The sequence below is a fragment of the Zonotrichia albicollis genome, chromosome 8 (genome assembly GCF_047830755.1).
Source record: "Zonotrichia albicollis isolate bZonAlb1 chromosome 8, bZonAlb1.hap1, whole genome shotgun sequence".
Classification (NCBI taxonomy): domain Eukaryota; kingdom Metazoa; phylum Chordata; class Aves; order Passeriformes; family Passerellidae; genus Zonotrichia; species Zonotrichia albicollis.
This window is the reverse complement of record NC_133826.1, coordinates 40,463,098-40,482,925: the sequence shown is the minus strand read 5'-3', so window position 1 is coordinate 40,482,925 and position 19,828 is coordinate 40,463,098. Positions and strand designations below refer to the sequence as shown.

The 19,828-nt window shown below is 53.3% G+C and overlaps 1 pseudogene; it reads right to left on the bottom strand.

Annotated features, from left to right (window-relative positions):
- Positions 1–260: 260 nt before the first annotated feature.
- Positions 261–15,760, bottom strand: LOC141729954 (serine/threonine-protein kinase pim-1-like; annotated as a pseudogene).
- Positions 15,761–19,828: the final 4,068 nt, after the last annotated feature.

Sequence of the window (19,828 nt, the reverse complement as noted above, 5' to 3'; positions counted from 1 at the left end):
TGATATTTGAAATTGTGGTCAAAGCAAGAGGAAATTGCTTAGTGCCCTTCCAGCTCCAAGCAGGACTGGGAATGGAAACTCTGTCAAAGCCCAAATCCTTTAGAAGATGACCTTCCTTCTCAGCCTGGGAATGAGCTGCACATTCCCCTTGAAACTCACAGGGATTTCTTAGAGACACAAAGTCCCACTTACGGCTTTTTGCTCTGGTTTGGAAGTGCAGAAGGGCAATTCTCCATCCATCAGCTCCAGACTGCACTGCCTCAGGAGCATGGCCCACTCACCAGCTTTGGCCCACTCTTGGCACTGCTAGAGGAGGAAGAAAGTGCAATTACACAATTCCAGCCAATCAAGAAGGAAGAATGGGACAGACAAAACACCCTGTGCAGATCCAGGCGTTCAGCTGGGACTGTGGAGAGTTTGGGTCGTTGCCAATTGGATGTGTGTCCCCAGCTGCAATCTCTGGGCCTCCAGCAGAGTCTCACTCACCTGCCAAAGCAGAAAGCTCAGGCGCTGTGCTCACAACGGGCTCGTTTGATGCAGAGCTGTCAGAGCAATGTGAGGGAAGAGCCAGCCCAGCTGGGCCCAGGGCTGAGCCCAGCAGAGCCCTGGCAGAGCCCAGAGCAGCCTCAGCACCCGCAGAGCCCGGCTGCAAGGAGAGAAAGCAGAAACCGTCCGTCAGCTGAGGGCTCCTGTGCCCTTGTGCCAAGGCCTGCGGTGCCCAGGCCATGCTGGCTGTGCCCAGAGCTGTGCCCAGAGCTGCCCATCCCTGCTGCCTTTGGCACAGAGCAGGAGGGCAGGACGTGTGCCCAGCCTGCAGCCAGCCATGGCACATCCAGCCCTCAGCAGCTGCCCAGAGCCAAAATGCAGCTGGGCAGTGACTGAAGAATGAGTTGCATCTGCCCCAGCAAAGGGGGAACCTTTGGTGCCCGGCCAGGCTGTGCCATGCCCAGATCTGGGAGCATTCCCCTGTCTGTGGACTCACCTGCAAATTGGGCCTGGAGCCTGGCTTTGAAGAAAATACCAGAACCCAAGTCCATCATCTTCAGCTGGCCAGGCTGGGAAGAGATTGTCATCCTTGAGGTTGTCCTTGGTGTCTCCAGCAGCAGCCCGACCTGGAACAGCTTCTCCAGGGGCTCCTTCTCCTGCCCTGGGGCCAGACCAGGCTCTCAGGTCTCTGCCCAGGGCCCCAGCCATCCATGAACAGGACAAATAAAACCAGGGGGATGGTGGCCACCAGTGCTTGCCACATCAGGTCTGCAGCTCAGCTCCAGCCCAAGAGCTGCGTGTTCCCTTCTGCTGAACCCTGCTCAGAGCTACAGGCAGGACAAAACCAGCCTGGTTTGCGTGCCACTGATTGCCAAGACATGCATGGAGCTGGTACCTGCCAGGCCCCTGGATCCAACTGTGCACGTGGATATCTTCAGTCTTCTAGGGCAGGGAAACATCCTTCACCCAAGGATGACAGAAAAGATCTTCTAAGGATGGCCTGTCCGAGGGTTGCATGGACAAACACCTCTTAATGACATCTTGGCACGCTGGGGAGAGAAACCAAAAATCACCAGTCAGTTGGAGAAGTTGCCCCCTGTTCCCATGCCCAGGTCATGCTGGGTGTGCCCAGAGCTGGGCCTAAACTTCCCCATGGATACTCTGTTTGGAGGAGAGCAGGAGAGCAGGACATGTGCCACCTCCTCAGCAGCTGCCAGAGTGGGATGCCCATGAGCCCGCTGCTGTCTCCCAGCACTGGTATTGCCCCCGTGCCCAGAGATGAGGATCCACCTTGAGAGAGCCATCGTGGGAACAAGATCCGCCCCCGGATGATCTCCTGGCCCCTCCTGAACGGGTGCTTCCCCATGACCAGGTGGCACAGCAGGAGGCCCAGGGACCAGATCGTGGCTGCCTCGCCGTGGTAGCACTGGTGCTGGATCCACTCTGGTGGGCTGTAGGACAGGGTTCCTGTGGAACACAGACACAGCTCAGCAGGGGATGCTGCTGCTCCCAGAGCCTGGCCCCAGCATCCCTGGGCATGTGGGGGCTGCCCCAGAGGCACACGGGGTGAGCGCTGCCCTCTTGCCAGCACCTGGGACTTGTGCACAAACTCGGGGCTGGAAAAGAAGCCACTGGTGCTGGAAGAGGGCAGAAGAAACCCTAGGAAGGCCCAATCATGACACACAAAGGAAAAACCCACTCCGTAGTGGAGAAAATCCACTCTCCTCCCCACCTGCATGGCCCCCAAAAATCTTAATAAGCCAAGGCAAACAAGGGGAGTGGAGCAGTCCAGCCCTTCCTCGCCTGCACACCAAACCGTCCGGGGCACGCGGTCAGACCTCCCTCTCTGCTACCCCCATGGGGGTTTGTGTCGGGCTGGCTGCCCCAGCTCCAGCCCCAGCCCAGGCCACAGTGGGTGCTGAAGGCTGTCAGCAGGGCTGGGAGCTGGCCCCCCTCACACCCCCACCCAAATCAACTCGGCTCTAGCATCAATCCCATCCCGGCTGCAATAGGGGGAGGCCCCAGTGCTGCACCCAGGCTGGGCCATGAGATGCCCAGGAGCACCCCCTGAGAAGGCTCACCTGCAAACTGGGTGTAGGCTGTGTCTTGGAGGAAGGCGCCACAGCCAAAGTCGATGAGTTTCAGCTGCCCGCTGGCCAGGTCGAGCAGGATATTCTCGGGCTTGATGTCCCAGTGCAGGACCCCGCAGCTGGTGCAGTGCCGCACGGCCTCCAGCACCTGGCGGAAAAGCGCCCGCGCCTCCTCCTCCGGCAGGAACCCTCGCTCCGCCAGGAAACCCGAGAGCTCCTGGCACCGCTCCGGACGCTCCAGCACCAGCAGGAAGCTGTCGGGGAGCTCCAGCCACTCCAGGAGCTGAATGACACCACCACAGCCACAGGACACCTTGGCCAGCAGCACGATCTCCAGGGGTGCGCTGGTGCCGTCGGGCTGCGCGAGGAGCACGATGCTGTTAGTGGGGCCGAGGCCGTGCCAGGCCTGGGGAAGCCCTCAGCCAGCCCGGGATGCTCTGCACGCCCCGCTCACCCCACGCCCGCTCTCCCCGCAGGGCTCCCGGCGGCTCCCACCCTGCCGGGCCCCGGCTCCTCGCCGCCCGGCACGGCCCGGCTGTAGCCGCTGGCCCCGCTCACTCACCAGCTCGCCCCAGTGCCGGATGCGATCCCGCGGCACGCGTTTGATGGCCACCTGCGAGCGAGGGAGAGCAGCGGGCTCAGCCCGCCGCCCGTCCCGCCGTGCCCCGACCCATCCTCCTCCTCCATCCCCTCCGCCTCCGCCCGCCGCCGGCCCCGCCGCTCACCGGGGCGCCGTCCGAGATCCGCGTGGCCGCGAAGACGCTGCCGAAGCCGCCGCGGCCCAGCAGCGAACCCAGCCGGTACCGCTCCTGCAGGGCCTCCTGCGCCTTCCGTGCGGGCGGGACGCGGCTGTCAGCGCTCGGCCCGGGGCCAGCCACGGCCCCCGAGCGCCCCTCACCCGCCCCGGGCCCGGCATCCCCACCCGCCCCGGGCCTCGGCGGCTCGGGGCCGGAGGCCGCGCTGTCGAGCGGCGGAGCTCGGGCCGGGGAATCCGCAGCGGAGGCGGCGGGAGCGGCCGCGCCGCGTGTGTCCTCCGCGGGCCCCGGGAGGAGCCGGAGCCGGGGCCGGGGTCGGGACTGGACCCTGCGTCGGGTCCGGGGCCGGGCTTGGGCCAGGCGGAGCCGAAGGGCGGCGATGCCGCCCCCACACCAGGCACTGATGCCCGCCCAGCAGCGCCACCGCCAGTACAGCCCGAGCTGGGCGGAGGCGAGACCGCGGCGGGACGGCCGGGGCCGGGCACGGGGCAGCCCCGCCCGGGGGCGGGGCGGGGGCATGGCCCGGCCCTGCAGGGGAGAGGGAGGCGGGGAGAGGAGAGGGACGCCGGGTAAGGGACCCCGAGATAAGGGTGTCCGACAGCGGGAAAGGGAGAGAAAGAGAAAGAAAGAGAGAAAGAGAAAGAAAAGGAGAAAGACTATTCAAAAGTATCTGTTTTGGTGCTGCCGCCGCTACTGCTGCCGCTGCTTTTGCTGCTGCCGCCGCTGCTGCTGCCGCCGCTGCCGCTGCTGCAACTGAAGCACCGGGGCCGTTCGTCCCCGTGTCCGTTCCCCGCTCGCCCCACGAGCCCCACGTTCGAGCCCCGCACGCCCCGGGGACAGCCCCTCCGTCTGTCCAAACACGGGAACTTTGCAGCGCTGAGCCCACATGCAGAGCCCTGACTCCTGCACACTGGCACAGCGATCCCCTCGCTTGCTGCTGTGCATTGTCCTTGCTGAGGGTCAAACACTGTCGGGCCACCTTCCCTTGGGGTAGGATTCCTACCTGAGCCCAGCACTGCATTTACACCTCCAGTGTTGTTTTCCCGTAAAAACAGGAGAAGGAAAACGGTGTGTGGCTCATGGTATTTTAGTGTGTCTAAAAATCACTAAGTCACTGATCTTCAGGTGACGTGCATCTGGAATTACTGGGTTGCAACATGGAAAAGGAAAGCACAGAAATAAATAAAGGGAAACATCTTGGATCGTTTCTTTCTTTTTCATTTCACTTCTGGAAAGCTGTTTCAGTTTTCTAGGAGTCTTCTCCTGTCTGCTCTTCCCAAGAACCTCTCATGGAGAACAAGGTCAAGCTTCTGTCACAAGAATTTCCATCAGGAAATTATGCCACTGGTGCAATTTTCATTGTGACTGTTTGTGCTGGTTTCGGGCAAATTTTGGGAGGAAATCTCCAAAAGGGGTCCATCTAGAAAGCAAGTTCAAGCGGCCCCTCCCCCTACTAGTTCAGGGAAAGACTTCCCTTGAGAAAAGTGAAAAAACCCCTTTTTTTAACAAGTAAAGTATTCAGAAGCATGAAAAATGAATAATATTAAATAAAACCTCTGACAGTGCTGAAGAGATGGCAAATTCAGGAAGTCCTTTTTGTGGGTTGTAGTTGGCTCACTCGGTCTCTTCTAAGTCCCTCTGGTGCTGGAATGCAGCATCCCAGAGCTCGGGGGGCCACAGGTGTGAGCTGCCGGTGTTTGTCTGGGTTTTCAGTCCAGAGCAGGTTTAAACAGTTCCAAGAAAAAGGAAAGTCACAGTCCGAGGAACTTCCCTTCCTAAGGTGGCTAAAATCAAATTGCTGGACCTGGGCTGTAAAGGCATCAGGAAATTTCCACATCTGGGCACTGGCGGTCCCAGCAAACACCAGATCATGGTGGCGCTGGAGCCAGAACCTGCAGATTTCCAAGCTTTGGCTGTCTGTGCCAGCAAATCACTGGACTTGGCCTGTGCCAGCACCAGGAAGTTTTCAGATCTGGGCGCTGGCGCTGCCAGCAAACACCAGATCTGGGTGGTGTCGTTGCCAGTGACAGAAATCTGCGGGATTTGGGCTCCACTGACATCGGGAAATTTCCAAATCTGGGTTCCTGTGCAGGAAACACAAGATGTGGGTGGTGCCAGACCCAGTAGCAGAAAGTTGCCAGGTTTTGGGTTTCTGTGCCAGCAAATTGCTGCACCTGGGCTGTGTCAGAATAGGGAAATTTCCAGATCTGGGCACTGGCAGTGCCAGCAAATGCCAGTGAAACCTTCTGGTCCTCGTCTGCACTGTTGACCAGTGGTTTCCCTGAGAACCAGCTCTGGCAACTTTACAGACAGAGACTGCTTTCATCAAGTTGTCTGGAAACAGAACTTTACTGAAGGCAAACACAACAAACAGGACGGCGTTCACAGTACAGAGAGAGAAGCAGAAAAAGGCCGGGGTCCAGGGTCTAGCAGGAATATTTATACATTTATTTATGGGGAGGGGTTAAGGTGGAATCTGAGGGAAGAATCCAAGAGGAAGGAAGGATTAAGAATATTACAGTTTTTGCAGTATAAAGTAACCAATGGTAGCAAAGAGAATTCAGAACTTTCTAGTAATAATCTGCATAACTGAACAAGAGGATTATGGGCGGGAGCTCCTGCTGACCCCAACTAAAGAGGGTTTTCCCATGGCCTTAAGCCGAGGTCTCCCTCTTCTTTTAAACCAACCCCAACACACCAGATCTGGGCAGTGCCGGGCTTTGGCTTTCTTTGCCAGACAATTGCTGCATTTGGGTTGTGCTGGCACAGGGAAATTGCCAGATCTGGGCACTGGCAGTGCCAGCTAAAGGCAGATCTGGGTGCTGCCGGTACTATCACCAGAAAATTGCCGGGTTTTTTCTTTCTGTGCCAGCAAACTGCTGGACTTGGGCTGTGCTGCCACTGGGAAACTGCTGGATCTGAGCACTGGCAGTGCCAGCAAACACCAGATCTTGGTGGGGCCAGCACCAGGTATTTGCAAGGTCTTGGCTTTCTTTGCCAGAAAATTACTAGACTCAGGCTGTGCCAGCACCGGGAAATTCCAGCATCTGGGCACTGGTGGTGCCAGCAAACACCGGATCTTGGCATTGCCAATGATGGTAGCAGGGAATTGCCAAATTATGCCTTTCTTTGCCAGAAAATTTCTGGACTTGGCTCTGCCAGAACCGGGAAATATCCAGATCTGAGCACTGGCAGTGGCAGCAAACACCAGGTCTGAGTACCTGTATTGGCATCAGGAAATTGCCGGATTTTGGCTTTCTGTGCCAGCAAATTGCTGGACTTGGGCTGTGTCAGCCCTGGAAAATTTCCGGATCTGGGCGCTTGTGCAGTAAACACCAGATCTGGGTGGTGTGTCGTAGTGTGTTTTTGTACTTTATAATATTTTGTAATAGTTTTGTTTTTGAATCCCTGTATTTTTCCCAAATGGTTCATCTCAGATGGTACCCCCCTCCCTTTACCTGTGTAATCCCTTTCCCTTGCTGAGATCATCCCCAAATCCCCACCCTGGCTCTCTGTCAATCACTCAGCATCCCATCCCCTCCATCTAGAAGCTTTGGTCTAGGATGTTGAGTGATTAGCCAGAGGCTGGGGGTCAGCCCCCAAGCCTTGCCCCATACGCTGTCCTAAATGTCCGTCCCCCAGTACCCATCCCTTAGGGTCACTTATTGGTTAGTAAAATGTTATCTACTTTTGGTTTCCACCTCCCTTTAAATGTAACCTTGGCACATCTCCCAGGGTTCTCAGCAGGAGCGCCCTGAGGTGTAGGGGCTCCTTTGGGACTCCTGGAATAAAACCTGGGATTAACCCCTGCTAAGAGTCGGCCCTTTATCTTGTACCCATGTCTCTGGTGACTCTCCTGCTGCAAAGATGACCACGTGCCCTCCATACCCTCGGGGCTTGGGAGAGTGTCTCCCTGCTGTCGGCCATGTCGGGGTTGCCCCCCAGTGTCTGCCAACTCGGGACTGGCTGAGGGTTCCTGAGAGGCTTCCAGAGGGACAGAGGCACTGCCCGTATAGGTAAACTGAATGGCCCAGGGATTTTGGAGGTAATTAAAAATTGGCCTGAAGGTGAAAATTTTGGTGTCACAGATGAAGAACAAGACCAGCAACATGGACTGAAGAAGCTCCTCCATATAACCAAGTTTTCCCAAAGGAAACACGCTACGGTCTTTTCACTGATGGTTCCTGTCCAATCGTAGGGATGAACCGGAAGTGGAAAGCAGCCATATGGACCCCACACAACAGGTTGCACAAGCTACCGAAGGAGAAGGTGGATCAAGTCAATTTGCTGAACTCAAAGCTGTTCAGCTGGCCCTGGACATTGTAGAAGGAGAGAAGTGGCCAAAGCTCTACCTCTACACTGATTCATGGATGGTGGCCAATGCTCTGTGGGGATGGCTGGAGAGGTGGAAAGAGGCTAACTGGCAGCGTAGAGGAAAACCAATTTGGGCTGCTGATGAGTGGAAAGACATTGCTTCCAGGGTAGGGAGGCTACCTGTGAAGGTCTACCACATAGATGCTCATGTCCCCAAGAATTGGGCTAATGGGGAACACCAAAACAACGAACAGGTAGATCAGGTAGCAAAAATAGAGGTGTCAAAGATAGACTGAGATTGGCAACATAAGGGAGAGTTTTTCCTAGCTTGATGGGCCCATGATGCCTCAGGCCATCAGGGCAGGGATGCCACCTATAAGTGGGCATGAGACCCAGGGATGGATTTCTCAGGTTATCCACGACTGTGAGACACGTGCTGAGATCAAGCAGGCCCAGCGGGTAAAGCCCGCTGGCTTTACTTGGTACGGTGGGCGCTGGTCCAAGTACAAGTATGGGGAGGCCTGGCAGATTGACTCCATCCCGCTGCCCCAGACATGCCAGGGCAAACACTGTGTGCTGACCATGGTGGATGCCACCACTGAATGGTTGGAGACCAACCCTTTGCCTCACATCACTGCCTGGAACACCATCCTGGGTCTGGAAAAGCAAATCCTGTGGAGCATGGCACCCCTGAGAGAATTGAGTCAGACAATGGGACTCATTTCAAGAATGGCCTTATCAACACCTGGGCCAGGGAACCAGCATTGAGTGGATCCATCATATCCCCTATCATGCACCAGCTGCCAGGAAAGTTGAACAGTGCAATGGACTGCTTAAGACTACCCTGAAGGCACTTGGGGGGGGAACTTTTAGAAATTGGGAAGTGAACTTAGCAAAAGCCACCTGGATGTTCAACACCTGAGGGTCCATCAATCAAGCTGGTGCTGCCCAGTCTGAACCCCTGAACGCAGCGTATGGAGACAAAGTCCCTGTTCTACAGATGAAAGGTATTTTAGGAAAGACTGTTTGGATTTATCCCACCTCAGGCAAAGACAACCCCATCTGTGGGATTGTTTTTGCTCAAAGACCTGGTTGCACTTGGTGGGTAATGCAGAAAGATGGAGAAAGCCGTTGTGTACCACAGGGAAACCTAGTCTTAAGTGAGAACTGTGTGGAAGGTTTTATTGCGATGCAGATGGAAATAGAATAAGGGGTGGATAATGTCGTGGATTGCAAGGCAATGTGTGTGTTCTGTTCCCATCTGTTAGAGGTGTGGCAGTAATCTTCTGTTAATTGGGAAGTTTTCTTTATCTCTTCCACAAACCAATCTTCCCTCTGGGATGACATCTGCTGTTAATGAGCCATTGAGTGTCACTGCATGACTGATCAAAATTACAGCATCCCATTGTGAGATGCTCCGCCCAGAGGGAGGAGCCAAGCGTCCCTAACTGGATATAGTCTGAGATTTTGGGACACCAGAACAGCCTTTCCCACTGGATTCTCAGAGGATCAGCAGCCTTTTCCATTGGATTCCCAGAGGAAGACCAGGCCCATCTACACCATCACTGGATCTTCAGAGGAAGGCTACATCCTTCTACAGGATCACTGCTTCAACAGAACCACATCTACCACTTCAGGAGGACTTCAGCCACCATTTCACTTGGACTGCTACCAACACCCTGACCAACATGGTGTCAGGTCATATTCTGACTCTATCAGTACTGTTTTGTATTACTGCACTGTTTATTTGTTTAATTTTCTTCCCTAATAAAGAACTATTAATCCTGATCCAATATCTTTGCCTGAGACCCCCCATGCAATTTCAAAATTATAAAAATTTGGAGGGAAGGGGGTTTGCATTTTCCATTTTAACGGAGGCTTCTGCCTTCCTTAGCGCACAACTGTCTTTTTAAACCAAGATATTAACCCTTAGGGGAAAATTGAAAATATGCACTCCACACTCAGTTAGAAGTGTCCTAAGCCAAAAGGCTGAGAAATGGCTCACTGATTCCTGTATGTTAAATTATGGAGCCATCTTAATAGATAATGATTTAGAGGTAATTGTGAGTAACCAACTCAACCCTGTCCAGTTTTTGTATGGAGAACCACCTGAGGAACTAATACATAATTACCTAGAGGTTATAAACTATCAAACTCTAGTAAGAGAGGACCTAACAGACCAACCACTCCAAGAGGAAAACAATTGTACATCGATGGATCTTCACGGGTAATAAAGGGGCACAGGGTATTGGAGTACGCTATAGTGGATGAAGGGTTGGTAGCCATAGAAAAGAGAAAGTTACCTTCCAACTGGTCAGCCCAAGCGTGTGAGTTATATGCCCTAAAGGGAGCTCTGGAAATATTAGCACAGAAAAGGGGAACAATATATACAGACTGAAAAAATGCTTTTGGAATACTGCATACCTTTGGAAAAATTTGGGAAGAGAGTGGGCCATTAAATTCAAGGGGAAAGGGACTGATTCACAAAAAAATTCTTTTAGAAGAGTTAGAAACCTTACAATTACCAGACGAAGTAGCAGTGGTGTATGTTAAAGGACATAAAAAGGGCAACTCAGGAGGAGCAAGAGAACAATTAGACTGATCTAGAGGCTAAAAATGCAATTGAATCAGAGACAAAAAAACTAATAATAGTATTAACGCCCATGAGAGTAAAGCAAAAAGTCCCTGTATTCAGTGGGACAGAAAAGGAAGAACTCCTTAAAAGAGGAGCTAAGAAAGATAAAAAAGGGAAGTTGGAGATTAGCAGATGGGAGGCAAATGTTGAATAAACTCCTGCCCAGGAAAATGCTAGAAGGCATACATGGAACAACACATTGGGGTACACAAGCGCTAAGTGATCAATTTCTAAGGAATTTGGGATGCAAAGGAATTTTCAGAATAGCTAAGCAAGTAACTGAAGGATGTGTGATATGTCAACAAGTGAATAAGAAGATCATGAAGAAAACACCCAGAAGAGGGTGACAACTAGCCTTAGGGCCCTTCCAAAACATCCAAGTAGACTTTACCAAGCTTCCCCAGGTACAATGGTGGAAATTTTTGCCAGTGATAGTAGATCACGTGACTCATTGGGTAGAGGTGGTATCCACTGTTAAAGCCAATGCCAATGTTGTGAGTAAAACACTTCTAGAATCAATCATTCCCTGATATGGAATGGCAAAAAGGATTGATTCAGACTGGGGAACCCATTTCACATTAAAGATATTGCAGAAAGTTGTTCAGGCCCTGGGAGTAAAATAAGAATTTCACAATCCAAGGCATCCACAGAGTTCTGGTCAGGTTGAGAGAATGAATCAAACTCTTAAAAGAACTCTAGTTAAGCTCATGATTGAAACCCAAATGTCATGGGCAAAATGTCTCCCTTTGGCCTTTTTAAGAATTAGAACCCAACCCCAGTCAGATCCGGGGGTGTCACCCTATGAAATGATGTTTGGGTTACCCTCCCTGACCTCACCCCAGAAGGTTGCCACCTATGAGGAAGGGGAAGCCAATGCCAAGAAATATGTTATGTCTGTAGCACAAACTTTAAAAGGGCTAAGACATAAAGGCGCAATTACCTAAACTACCACCCTGGATTTCAGAATCCATAATATTAATCCCGGGAACTGGGTGATGATCAAGTCATGGAGAGATCAGCCTCTAACTCCTCAGTGGGAAGGTCCCATTCAGGTACTGCTCACCACCAAATCGGCCGTGTGAACTGCAGAGCAGGGATGGACTCATGCCAACAGAGTCAAAGGCCCAGTAGAAGAGCCCAAAGAGTGGACTACAACATCCAGGCTGGGTGAAACAAGATTGACTTTCAAGCAGAGACTGAAAGACAACCAGAAAAACACCAAGATACCCAAAAAGTAGAGTCAAGCTTCTATCAACTAACTTGAGAACTCTTCCTGTTTTAATGGATGAGAAATACCAGCATCTGTTGAGAAGTACACAAAGGACTGTAAAAGGTAATGGGACAGCTTCTTTGAGAAAATAAGACAAAGGAAGGAGAGCAAGACCGAGTTGGCCCCTTTGTTTGCTACCAAGAAGGCTCCATAGCCCTGCTGTGGGTAGCAACCCCATAGGCATGGTAAGGTAGGGACAAAAGGCCATACCAGACCTCTATAATTCCTCAGTTGTCTTTTAATTCAACAGGGACTGGAGGGCAGGACTGAGTTGGCCTCTGTACTGACCCCTAAAATACACTGACTATGGATAGCAGCCACATAGGCATGGTAGATGGGAGTCAAAGCCATACTGGACTTCTGGGATGCCCTTTTGTCCATTCCAAATAAGTGTGTCTAAGGAAAACCTGCGATTTTTCTCTCCGGTTCCCACTGTCCTTGGCCACATCAACAGATGCTAGTATGACTCATTCAAGAAAGAGAGAAAATTTTTTACTGTTCGTGCAAAATGACTTCTAGAAAAAGAAAAAGGGGTTTGTTATAGATGAGTAATTTTATGGTTGACTCTCACAGTTAAGGGGTGAATATTAAATATATGTGAAGAGAAGTTTTGTAGATGTATAGTTATCCTTCCCCTCCCCCTTGCATTGTTATCACAGGATGGCCTCACTAGCTGGGGCATTTGGGAGGGTTGGCTTGTTACTATGGCAGCACCTGACCTGCAATCAAGGTGTAAGACAGTGATCTCCACCACTGGATAGTGAAGAAGGAGTTCATTGACAAGACTTTGGGAGGGGCTAGAGGTGTAGAAGACAGAATATCCATTTTGTAGATAAGGACATGTTGACTGAATCCTTTGCTCCTGGTGCTCTGTTCTTTTCTTTATTCAGTCTTCTGTTGTATTTTGAAAAGATCTTAAGAAAGCATTTAAATTTTTAAAAGTAAAAATCGTTTCTACATGGGGTTGGGGAATGTGAGGCAAGGTTGTCCACACTGGGTCAGCTCCAAGGTACAACTTCTCTGACCTGGCCAGACCTCCTTAGGAGAGACCCTGGATCATTATCAATCACAGAATGCTGCAATCACCTCTTGTATAATAAGAACAGCAATAAAAAAACACCTTTTAAGATAGGAATACATATTTCTTAGAAGCTCTTTGAAATATTTCTCCATAATTGTAAAAGGAAAACTTCCTGATGAACTGCAATAGAGCAGTTGGAAATCAAGGCACAGCCATGGTTTGTCAGGAGTTCCATGATCCTTATGAGCTCCGTGGTGCATTTGGAGCTGAGCCCTGGAATCTCGGGGCCTCAGATTGCACAAACCTTTCCAGGAGTCAAAGTCAGAAGAAAATCCCAAAGTTTCTCAAACATGAATGGGTCCCACTGAGGTCCATCCCCAACACAGGCTACTCCTGGACTCCTTGGAGGAGTGAATTGGAGGCCAGGATGGCACTAAAGGCTCTCAGAGACTCAGTGTGGAAAGGAAATTCCAAAGTACCTTAAAAACCTTGAGTATCTCAAATCATTGATGAGCCCCACTGAGTGTCAGTACACAGCTCTCAAGGGACACATTAAAGCAGAAAATTGGGGCCATGATTGCACAAAATTCTCAGAGTTTGTATGAAAATTGAAACACCAAATACTTTAAAATAACTGAAGCATTAATGAGCCCACTGAGTGTTGTTACTGACAAAGCCTCTCCAGAGACTAATTACAGCAGATAACTGGAGGCTATGTTTGCAATAAACGTCCCAGAGACTCCAAGGCAAAAGCAAAACCCAAAGTCCTTTGAAAACCCTGCAGTCCCTGGTAGCATTCAGGAGCCCCAGGGCCATTCCTGAGCAAGGCTCCCCAGGGACTCCTTCCAGCAGATCCTTGAGGCCACTGGGATGTGGGCTAGGGGGGGATGCTGAGGGCAGGACAAGGGGCTGACAGTGCCCAGCCTGGCTGGGGCTGTGCCAGGAGGCCCCAGGGCCTCAGGACAAGGTGTCTCCTCACAGCCCTTGGTGGCACAGACCCTGCTGTGCCCCAGGGCACCAGGACTTGGCTTCTCTTTGTCCCCACCTGCCATCACTGCCTCCAGTTCTCTGCTCTGCCTGGGGCCTGGGGACACTTTCTCAGTCGTGTCCCTCAGTGGCATCCATTAAAAGTCCAAGAAAGTTTGGAGTGTGATTCTGACTTGGAGTTCTGGAGAGGTTTCTTCAGCTACCTCCTAGGGACTGATGTTCAGGGCCTGAGCACAAAGCCCCAGAGACTCATTAAAGTCCTTCTGCTGTGTCTGTGCTGCTGAGCTGGGCTGGGCTCCTGGCACAGAGGCAGCTCCTGGTAACCAAGCAAAGCTTCAAAAGCACATTTCTCTTGATGAGCAGCTCTTCTGCCAGCCCAGCAGGGCTGGGGCACTGCCTGCAGCCACCCTGGGCACAGCAGAGAGGCACAGAGAGCTTCAATCAGTCAGGGCTGGGAAGGGGCTGAGAAGTGCCTGGTGCAGAATCACTGCCAGCCCTTAGCACAGGAACCTCTGGCTGCAGGACAATGCAGCTGCAGCTCCTGGAGCCATCTCCTAAAGCTGGAACATCCCAATGCCTACAGGTTCTGTGAGTACATTCTCTGATTGTCTCTTGTGCAGAGCAGCCAGGGGTGCCCAGGGCTGTCCTGCAGAGCAGGGTCCTGCAGCCCAGGGCGCTGTGCTGGGGCAGGGACTCTGCTGCCTGCCAGGGACAGCTCTCAGCCAGCCCTGGCAGCTGCTCCCAGCACTGGGGGACAAGATATGGGAGGGAAGAGACAGCTGGTAAGGCTTGGAAGTGTTCTCATGGTGTGGAGCGAATGCCGCATTGTTCAGGACTGCTTCTCAGATGGCATTTAACTGCAGAACATTGCCAAGTAGATTATACAGGGAGCACAGCAAGGCAGGGACTGCATTAAAGGGAAAATCTTGCCTTTGTTATTTAATGCTCAGGGTTGCCTCGATGGGAAATTGCACATAGATATTCATCTTGCCGTTCAGGTTGAACTAAAACAAAAATTTCTCACAGATTTGAATAAAGCAGGCAGTGACAGAAATCAACACAGGGTCCTTTACAGGCAGCATCAGTGTCGCTTTTCCAGCCTCCTCAGGGTTGCTCTGACATTTCCATCAGAGCCTGCAGAGCCAGAGCTGCCCCTGGGCAGTGCCAGGGCTGGGAGGGGTCTGCAGGGCAGAGCTGAGCCCCCAGGGCTGGACTGGGCTCTGGCAGCACTGGCAGGGCCCAGCCCTGGGCACAGGGAAGCAGCTGCTGGCAGGGACAGCTCCCGGCAGCAGAGCCCTGGGCAGGCAGTGGAGGGAAAGTGCCCCCAGGCTGTGCTGGGATATTTAACGTCCTCTCCAAACTCAGCTATTCTATGATTACTTTTTTTACAGAACCCCATGCTAAGGCAGAAGAAATGTCCAACAGCAGCTCCATCAGCCACTTCCTCCTGCTGGCATTGGCAGACATGCGGCAGCTGCAGCTCCTGCACTTCTGCCTCTTGCTGGGCATCTCCCTGGCTGCCCTCCTGGCCAACGGCCTCATCATCAGCGCCGTAGCCTGCGGCCACCACCTGCACACGCCCATGTTCTTCTTCCTGCTCAACCTGGCCCTCAGCGACCTGGGCTCCATCTGCACCACTGTCCCCAAAGCCATGCACAATTCCCTCTGGGACACCAGGAACATCTCCTACTCAGGATGTGCCACACAACTCTTTTTCTGTCTCTTCTTCATCTCAGCAGAATTTTATCTGCTGACAGTCATGTGCTACGACCGCTACGTGTCCATCTGCAAACCCCTGCACTATGGGACCCTCCTGGGCAGCAGAGCTTGTGCCCACATGGCAGCAGCTGCCTGGGCCAGTGCCTTTCTCAATGCTCTCATGCTCACGGCCAATACATTTTCCCTGCCCCTGTGCCATGGCAATGCCCTGGGCCAGTTCTTCTGTGAACTCCCTCAGATCCTCAAGCTCTCCTGCTCACACTCCAAACTCAGGGTACTGGGGCACATGACTGTCAGTTTCCTTTTAGCATTAGCCTGTTTTGTGTTCATTGTTTTCTCCTATGTACAGATCTTCAGGGCTGTACTCAGGATCCCTTCTGAGCAGGGACGGCACAAAGCCTTTTCCACCTGCCTCCCTCACCTGGGCGTTGTCTCCCTGTTCCTCAGCACTGGCACATTTTCTCACCTTAAGCCCTCCTCCATCTCCTCCCCCTCCCTGGATCTGGCCCTGTCAGTTCTGTACTCAGTGGTGCCTCCAGCCCTGAACCCCCTCATCTACAGCCTGAGGAACCAGGAGCTCAAGGCTGCAGTGAGGACACTCATGACTGGATCGCTTCAGGAATATTAAACTGCTGGCCAATTTTGGCAAATTACTTGTAATAAAATTAATATTTAAAACTTCTTGTTGGTTTGCTTAGTTTTTTTTCTTTGTTTTATTTTTTTAATCTTGTCCACATAGAAATGTCAATGTTTGTGCCATTTTTCACTTTGTTTCTCTCCACCTTCCCTCTGACTGTGTCAATGAGGGGCTGCACTCTTGGTGACTTTAAAGGAACCAAATGATGTCCCAGCAAAGTTTTCTACAGAGATGCCCTTTTGTTGCCTTCTCTGGAGCTGCAGCAGCAATGTCTGTGTGCAGAGCTGGGGGCAGATCAGTGCTGACACAGCAGCTGTGCCCAGCAGCAGCAGCACTTGGTGTTGCCAGTGCTGCTGCCGTGGCCCTGCCCCGCTGCCCTGGTGGCCCTGGTGTTGCTGCAGGGCCTGAGTGCTCTCGGGGCCGGGCACAGCCCTGGGGGTGGCAGTGCCGGGGCTGCAGCAGGGACAGGCCATGAGCACTGCTGGGGCAGCGCTGACGCCTCAGCCCAGGGCCTGGGGGCTCCAGGCTCCTTGCCCAGGCTCTCTCAAGAACACACCCAGGCCAATGCTCAGCTTTCAGAAAAGCCGCGTGAGCAGCCCAGGCTGGCCGTGGGCAGGCTGGGGGCAAACAGCATGGCTGGGGCTCTGCAAGGGCCCTGGGGCAGACGGGAAGGAGCAGCAGAGCAGGGGCTGATCCATCCCCAGTGCACTGCACAGCCCAGGGCAGCATCCCAGAGCGTCCTCATGGAGCTGCCAACAACATCCCCCCTCTGCAGCCCTGGCCTCTCCCCCAGCTCACACAGGTGCCCCATCCTTGCAGGCACAGACACGGCAGCACTGGCTCAGCAGCCCCTGTTTGCATTGCACAGAGTAGGGGGAGCACCCCCATGCTGTTGGTGTGGGGACATGAACCTGAGGGAGCACAAATGTCATCAGCCCCTGGGGCCAGCAAGGGCTGGAGGACACCAGGGAAACCACTCAGCTTTGTTCTGGCCTCTGCAATCAGCCAGAAAGTTTGTTCCCATCAGCTGGGAGTTTCCTGTCCCACTGCAGACGCTGTTGCTCAGAGCCAGGGCTGCCTGGCAGCCACCCCCAAACTGCCCTCAGCATTTCCTTTGTGCCACCTTTGCTTTCTTTACTCTTCCCCTGTCCAAATTTCTTCCTATTGCCCACCCCGGTTCCCTGCCCTGCAAACAGCCCACCCCTGCTTGCCCTTTCCTCTCTGGCCCCACTCCCCGTTGCAGTTCCTGACTTGGCCCCATGGGAACATCCCTTGGGCAGCAGGATCATCCTACAAGTGCTGCAGGAATTGTCTGCAGGCTCCTGCAGTGCCTGGTGCTGCTCCCTTGCCAGAGGCACCCCAGGCCAGGGGGGCACATCTGGGCTGCTGTGTCTGGCTCTGGGGCTCCCTGTTCTGGGCAGTGAGGAGGAGCTGCAGAGGCTCTGCAGGACTGACAGGATGGGCTTTGGGGCTGGCAGGAGAAGCTGAGGGACCTGGGCTGCTGGAGCTCCTGAAGAGGAGGCCCAGGGGTCCTCCTGCAACTGCTCCAAGGGTGGTTCCGGAGAATCCCAGAATCAGCAAGGGTGGAACAGGCCATGGAAATCATCAAGTCCATCCTGTGCTCTGACATTGCCTTGTGTCTCCTGAGCCTTCTTTTCTCCAGGATAAACAACGTCAGCTCCCTCAGTCACTCCTCACAGGACTTGTGTTCCAGACCCCTCCCCAGACTTGTTTCCCTTCTCTGGACAAACTCCAGCCCTTTCATGTCCTTCCTAAACTGCGGGGCCCAGACCTGGACAGAGCACTGGAGGTGCTGCCCAACCAGTGCCAAGCACAGGGGAAGATTCACTGCCCTGGTCCTGTGTGGTGCTGTTTGCAGCGATCCCAGGACGAGGGAAGAGATGAGAATCTTGACTCCATATTTCAGAAGGCTGACTTATTATTTTATGATATATATTATAATAAAATAAAATGATATATTAAAACTAAACTAAAAGAATGGAAAAAGGATTTCATCAGAAGTCTAGAAAGTAAAGAAATAGAATGTTATGATAATCTTGTGACTGACCAGAGTCCAAACAAAACTGGACCTGTGATTGGTCATCAAGTAAGAACAATTTCACCTGCTGCATAAACAATTATTCAAATCACATTCCAAAGCAGCAAAATGTGGTGAAAGTGAACCTTCTCAACTGCTCAGGAGAAAAGATCCTGGTGTGATGCTGGCCAAACAGTTCCTGATCAATAGGAGTGCCAGGGGCTGGATGAGGGAAATGGTGGGTAGGGGGGTGGGGACAAAATCTTGATTGCCAGCTATGAAAGGTTTGCTCTTCTTATCTATTCAGACTACATTAGGAGTTGCTGGGGGTCAATATCAATTGAACATTGCTGATACCAAAATATAAAAAGGAAAAGAAAATATGAGAAAACAGTCCGCTCTGTTTTGTTTTTTTTTTTAATATATCATATTCAACTTGAATACACTACTGCAATGTGTCTAATTTGCCACAGAAGAATTGAAAACTTCAGTTATACCCACAGGCTTTTCTTCTTCTGCTGTTCTGAAGAAAAGTTTATGAGCCTTTCTCAGTGAATTCATGAAGTGAAGAGCTCAAGAAAGAACAGGCTTCTGGAATAGTAAAACTCATCATCAGCCTCCAAGTGGCTGAGGATCCATCCCCATCAGAGCAGCAATGAACAGAAATGGGCACAGCTTTTTGGCTGCCCAGCTCTAGGATGAGCCCTGGGCCTGGAGCAGGAGCAGTTCTTGAGGGCCCAAAGGCTGCAGCTCTTGTGCTGCCCTGGGCAGATGGGATGGCAGCAGGGGCTGCAGAGCTCTCAGCACCTCAGGCAGAGCAGAGCAGGGCAGCCAGGGAGCCTCCTTTGGCCTTGGCCAAGCACCTTCCCCCATGGCTGGGGCTGAGTCCTGTGGCAGCTACAGCTGCTGCTGTGCCCTTGCCAGGGGCTGAGGCCGTGGGGCAGTGGCCAGAGCAGCCTGGCCTGAGCAGAGCTATGGGGCCAGAGCTGGCTGGGCTGGGGTGGGGAGAGGCCCTTGATGCTGCCCAGAGCTCAGGGCAGCTGGCAGAGCTTGCAGGGAGCCGGGCTGGGCTCAGAGAGCCTGGCCCAGAAACCATCAGTGTCCATCTCAGCCTGACTGAATGTGCAGGGGCAGGACTCAGGCCAGGCCTTGTGGGGCAGGGCCAGCGCCTGTGCAAGGCATTGCAAACAGGCAAGTGGCCCAGACAGGAGGCTGCTCTGTGCTCTTGGTGGCATGGACAGAGCAGGGAGGGGCCCAGGACATTTGTCAGTGCCAGCCTCCGTCCCCATGCTTTGGCAGCCGTGGCTGCTGACCCAGCTTTGGCCTGGGCTGAGTTTGGCTGTGGCCCAGCTCCATCTTCCTGCGGGGCTCAGGGCCTGTTCCCAGCCATGGCCAGCCCTGGCTGCCTCTCTGCTTGCCCAGAGGCCACAGAGCGCGGGGCAGGGCTGTCTGTGCAGCCCCACAGGTGCCACGGGCTCGGCAGGAGCTGGCAGAGGCTGCCCAGCAGGGAGGCCATGGGGCACAGAGCCCCAAGGCTGCTGTGGGCACCACGGCACAGGGGCCGTTCCCAGCCGCAATGCTCCTGGCCTGGGCTGGGCCTGCACAGGGGCTGGGCCACCATGGCTGGGCCAGCACAGGGCCACCAAGGGGCCACGCAGCCGCTGTCTGGGCTGACAGCAAGGCCAGGCACACACAAGCAATTGCTGAGCATGGCCTGTGCTGGCCAGGCCTGACTGTGCCATAGGCAGAGCTCAGCTGCCCTTGGGAGCTGCCGGAACAGTCCAGAGCCCAAAGAGCCTCCATGGCTGGGCTGGAGACCAAGGCTGCAGGAGGGAAATGCAGGGCTGGTGTGGGATGAGAGACCATTGAATTCCAG